Raw genomic sequence first — 6181 nt, forward strand, 5'->3', positions numbered from 1 at the left:
CACACACACACACACACCGGCTGAGACCCCTGTGCATGTGTGAGGTCAAACACATGCATGACATTTAATTTACAATCCAGGACGCTTTCTAAATTCAAAGTGTCCACACTACTCCAGACATTTTGAATTGAGAAAGCTTCCTGGATGTGAAACGAAACGTTTGCAGCTTCGAAATCGAAGTCCAGATGTTTTGGTTTTTAACTTTTTTTTATTATTATTATGTATTTAAAATGTAAATTAATGAATTAAATAATCAATTTTGGTTGCTTTGAGCTTTCTTTGTTTTCTGGTTATTTTTACTTTATTTTCACATGATTGAGATGAAAACACTGCATAAATACATCTGTTCTTGAGAGAATTCTCTTTGAAGATGGTAACACAGATGTGTAAAACAGACAGTTTTGCAAGAAGTTTCTAATGAAAATTGTAAAATACTTATATTGCATTAGGATGCAAAATTATGATAAAAAATCAAGGTTTTGCAAATGATGTAAAGTAAATGTAAGACATAAATTGTAAATTAAAAATTTAGTCAAAGAGCATCAGGTTTACATCAAAAGGAAAAAGAAAGTCTGGAATCTGTGAGTAACAGGAAAATTTTGTGGGTTTTAAGCCTAAACAYTGTTTAAAACAATTAAACTGAACTTTGAGTGAAGACAAAGGACATAGACTGGTGCTGTAAAAGCTAGTGCGTGATAATGTAGATACAAAACATTTAACAAAATCTGCAAAGTTTATAAATATTGTTAATGTAACTCAGGGACAGTTACATTTAGTCCAGGAGTAGTCTTACAGGTCTTATTTTTCTGGATCCAKAGCCTGAAAATATTCTGGATCTCTTTAGTTCTGAGACAGTAGACAAATGGGTTTATGAGTGGAGGGAAAAAACTGTAAAAAAGAGTTGTGACCATCCGCCTGTCATGAGTCATTTGAAAATTAGGAATGTATGGTGCAGTGTAGACAAAAAAGCGAGGYAAGTAGTATATAGAAATGATAAATCCCTGAGTAGCACAAGTGGAAAAGGYCTTTTTTCTGCCCTGTGGAGAAAAACAGACTGATGTTAACATGTCAGAAAAACAACAACATTTTTGTATTCTGAATCATAAAACTTGATATTTTAACCTCACAGTAATACAAGACAAACATTATAGACATTAAAAAAGATGACATTCACCTGCCCACTGACCATCTGTAAGACTGTAACAACAATGCAAACATAGGAGAAGATGATGAAGCCTAAAGGAACATACAGAATAAACATTGCTACAATATAAGAAATTGTGTACACATAGCTTGAGTCTCCACAWACTAAAGCAACCAAAGAACCAGTGTCACAAAAGGCCTGCAGGATTTGATTGGGGCCACAAAATGACATCTGAACCATGTAGATTGAGCCGATGCCGGGAAAGATGTGAGTTATGACCCAGCAGAAGACCGTCAGGACTGTCATGGTTGGGATTGTCATCAGTACAGAGTATCTGAGGAGGGAAGAGTAAGAGGAAAACAAGGATAGTGTGATTTATTTTATGTTACTGAAGGTAGAGAGAAATGAAATGCGAGTGTTGTTTATTCACCTGAGAGGAAAACAGATGGCCAAGTATCGGTCCATGGCCATGGCCAGTAAAATTAASGAGTTTAAACTTCCAAAATAATGGATCATGTGCTTTTGAAAGTGACAAGTGTAAAAACCAATGCTCCCATCATTCCACCAGTAACGAGCAATGAGTTTAGGTAAAGCAACTGTGGTAAAACCTGCAGCAAGAATGAAACAGTTTAAGACACAACACACATCACACACAGATGATAAAGTATAATTTCTAAAGTTTTTGTTGTGGAAAAAAAAACATTTACCAATGTCTGAGAGAGCCAGGCTCACCATGTTGATATACATTGGCTTCTGAAGGTTGGGCTCCAGAGCAAAAACTACAATCAGGACCATGTTGCCCACCACTGTGATCACATAAAGGATGAAGAAGAACCATGCYACTAGGTGAAAATACTCCTGCTGCAGACTTGGAAAGCCCACAATAAAAAACTCAGACACTTGCACCTGTGTGCTGTTTTGATCCACTTGAACCATACTGCAGGCAGAGTGAGGCAGATCATCTATCAGCACAGAGGAAGCAAACAACTGAATGTGACACACAGGAACTCTGAGCAGGTCTTACCTCATCCACTGTTCTTAACACACAGACAGGAACAACAAGACTCAGATATATTCAAATTTCACTGACAGACAAATTGCAGTTTGTTGATGCAACTTTGTCTCAGAGGAATAAAAGTAATTAACTMTCTGAGGTTTATCAAACTTTAAAGAACAAATTTTAGTTTTTATATTGTTGTTGGTTTAAATCAGGGGTGTCCAAACATTTTGTCACGTGAGCCAAAATCATAAAGTCAGAAGGACTTGAGGGCCAAAAATATTTTTCCTTTACCTACTCAACAATAAATTAAGCATTGAATACTTTAATTACACAGATAAAGTAGTCAGATTTATTGCTTGAAACAGATGTGTAAATTAACTGTAAAAACCTCCTCYAAGCTTGTTTGGGAAAATTTGTCACATTAATTTAATTATCTGAGTTGTAACTGAATTTAAAAACAGGACGATAGAACTAGTTTAATGAACAATCTGTCTCCAGTCATTAAATAAGATGTTTATTTATGTAGGTAAAAGTATCTTTAACAACCTGTTAAAATACATTAGAAATCAGGAAAYAGCTTCTAWTTTATTCCCACTCCAGTGTGTCCTTTACACACATTATAAGACTTTGTTGTTCCTTAGTTCATTAAGACACAGAAGACGGTTGATGGACAGCTGAGGGAGTTTTATTGAAGTCATGAGGTTCTCAGACAGTTAGACACTGAACAAACCAAGAATGGGAGAGAACCCCTGAAGTCACGACTTTGGTGTCTTTTATACATTCTATGCACGTCATCAGATCAAACTAAGCCAAGATTCGAGATGACTTCTCACAAACGCACATATTGGAAACTTTTATGTAACATTTCCCAGAACTTATTTCCATCACCATTTCCAGTTAATCGGTCCACCCCCTGTTCTTCCTCCATTGTARACAAACCTTGAGACCCACAAACACCAATGAAAGTAACTTTTTGACCAGAACATTCCTGACCAAATATGGCAAACTGTATATAACAGAAATAATTTGGCTTACACAACTAGTCTGGACCTGCCACTTCAATCCTCCCTGTTAGAGATTATTCTCTAATTAATGCTAATGATCTTTTATTTTTAAAGTAATTCATGCATAATAATTGTGCCACTTCAACTTATGTGAGAGGATAAACCAACACACCTGTGCTCCACCTGTGCATCTCTGTATGAAACTATGGTTGATTATCAAACTGTATTCTTARTGAGTTTAAAGGGCTGGTACAGTACATGGTTGAATAAAGGTGAACATAATGTCAGTCACTATGGTTTGGGTATTATTGCATCACAGCAGAAACATTTGGTGTTCAGTTGTTGATGGGTGCAGACAGTTAAATTGAGCACAATGAAGACATGAACAACAGAAAATCCTGGTCGCACAACTGTGGGTGCATCAGACCCTGTCAGACTAGACGTAATTAACTCATTATCTCAAGAAAACGCTTATTGTTATGAGGTGTAGAAACCACGACTTCTGGTTGAAGTGGAACTGCTGTTGCTAAATTGAAGAGAGGACTCTGAAAACAGGCTGATTGAACAGCAAGAATATTTTTGCAGTCCAGGAGATTACAGCCAAAAACCAAATTGTGGCCTCCAATGCCAAAATGATTCACCAAGTAAGAAGATGAAGAYGAAGGCCAAGAGCAGGGGCATACAAGGCTCTTTATAAGCTTTCACAGATGTACCATAAACTTGTCATGGTATACCTTAAGCGTTCTTCTTCCTAATATGGTCATATGTGCCGAGCTCTAAAGCTAGAGACTAAGAGACATCACATCTGTGCATTCCTGAGAAGAGGTCCCCCACTCTTTGGACACTACATAATTTCCCCCTTCGGGACTAATTAATCCTGAAAGAAAAATAAAGGATTGGCTATAAATCGAGAAAAGACAACACCATAGCCACTGCAACACAAGAACTTTGCTGTTCAAATTCATTGGATAATATCACTTGTCCATTAGCAAATAAAAAAACGGTACAGCCTACAATTTAGAGGTTGTCTAATTTAGCTAATAACCTATTTTAAGTCCTAAGYGCACATTATTTTAAATTACTTTAAAAGTAGGTAAACTAAGCCTAATTTTCTAATAAGGTCAAACACGGCTACATCAGCCACCCCCACAGGCCTCCTGACTGTAAACACCTCCATGACTGACATGGACAAACAATCCATGCATACTCATTTAAAAATCTGTGTCACTGCAGGGGACCTGAAGGCTGACTCGTTGCAATTCGCCTAAAATGACCCATCACGATCAGAAAAACCTCCCCATGAAACAGGGGTGGGGAAAAGACCTTAGGTCCCAGAGAAATCCTCACTCCATGCCAATCTGTGAAGGAAATCTCCGTTCGAATCTAACAATTAACATAAACTAATTTTAGGGACTTTTCAATGCGAATCTCGTCCCGGTTTGTTACCTATGCTAGTAAGGACAAATGTAACGTGAGCCATGCATAAACACAAAGTGAGTTAGATATTTCTATGAGACTCAGCTCACCACATAAGATGATCATAATAAGACAGTCAAAACAACAAGTAACACATACAGTAGTAAAGGATTGTCACATCAAACAATATGATATAAGGAATAAAAACCAAAATGATAAACACGTAAAAAAGATTATAAGAGTTCTTAACAACGGTAGTTTTTGTTTTCTGTCACCCATGGTGCCAGATTCAGTCCTGTTCTGTGGCAAAAATGTTTGAGCCATCACAACTCAGAGTCCAAGTCCTTTGTACTGCCGAACCTCTACAGATTTATGAGTCCTGTCCAAGAATTTGAGTCCAAAGTCCATGTAACAGAATCAGCCTGGTGTCCTCCTGGAAACACAGAAAACACCACACCAGTATCTTGCAAAAAAATGACAAGTTTCAATACCATGCATGGAAAACAAACTTTATCATTATGTTTATACAGTGCTGATGAGCAACAGCAAGTTATAAGTGTCCAAGTGGTAATGTTCTGTGAGGTTTGTAACTACTTATGTGAGGTGTTAACATCATCTCACTTATTTAGTCAACAGAAAAAAATAAAAGAAAGAAAGAAATCCTCAGAGCCGTGACACATCCTGCTCCTGGTGCTCAGTCAAAAATAAAGGGCTGAGTCAAATCAAATGAACAAACAAAATTAATAATAAAAGATATATGTGAGAAGAAGAAAAAAAGAAAACTATTTAGGCAAACAATATATGACAATAAACATAGTAAATAAAGAGAAAAGAAAAACATTAAATGTGGTGCCTTAACAGTTACTCATGGCCAGAATTAAACACTGAAGTAATAAAAGGGAAAACAGTAGCAATTAGCTTCAGACTGGGCTTCAGCCAAAACAACAAACAAAATACTCTAACTTTCTGAGTAACTGCTGTCCTGTCCATCAAAACTAAACAAACAAATTACATTAATCTTACCTCACTAGATTACAAAAACARGAGAAACTGAATCAAACAAAAACTGGCACCCGTCCTACACACCTTTCCCTTCACAGTGTCAACACACAGACCTATTGTGAAGTGTAACCAGACCAAACAAAATACTTAAAATGGGTACATGTCCATAACATCATCACTCTGTAGGTGAATCATTTCCTCCTCACTCACATTTCCATCCAATAAAGTCAGAAGGGGTTTTAGGATTCAGCACCACTGAAGACAAAAACAGGTTTAAAAGTTTTATTATTTCACTGTTATGTGAGGAACCTCTGGACCCTCTGGGTGGCACACTCTGCGGAACAGAACACTGGTGAGTGTCAGGATTAAAGCTGGTGGATTTGCAAAAATAGAAAGTAGCTACTGACCTTTTAACTGTAGACACATTAGTCTGGGTGAGTCCACAGAAGTTGGTCCCAGAGGACTTGGGTCCAGGGGAAGCGAGAGGGGTCAGGGGATCCAGTGAGCGGTCCAAGGTCAGAACCAGGTGATCAGAGAGCCAGAAACAAATCGAAATCCAAAAGGCAGGGTCCAGAGAACAGAAACAGTGCCAAAAGCCAGAGATCAGAGTCAGCG

The 6181-nt window shown here is 37.5% G+C and overlaps 1 long non-coding RNA gene across 1 annotated transcript; it reads right to left on the minus strand.

Moving 5' to 3' along the window:
• Positions 1–2813: 2813 nt before the first annotated feature.
• On the minus strand, positions 2814–6155 carry LOC106514186 (uncharacterized). The gene is made up of 2 exons (XR_001309864.1): positions 5974–6155; positions 2814–5900 (listed from the first exon to the last, which is right to left on the minus strand). It is a non-coding gene; the product is annotated as an uncharacterized LOC106514186 (long non-coding RNA).
• Between the last annotated feature and the right edge of the window lie 26 nt (positions 6156–6181).

This window comes from Austrofundulus limnaeus, unplaced genomic scaffold, assembly GCF_001266775.1.
Source record: "Austrofundulus limnaeus strain Quisiro unplaced genomic scaffold, Austrofundulus_limnaeus-1.0 Scaffold17, whole genome shotgun sequence".
Classification (NCBI taxonomy): Eukaryota; Metazoa; Chordata; class Actinopteri; order Cyprinodontiformes; family Rivulidae; genus Austrofundulus; species Austrofundulus limnaeus.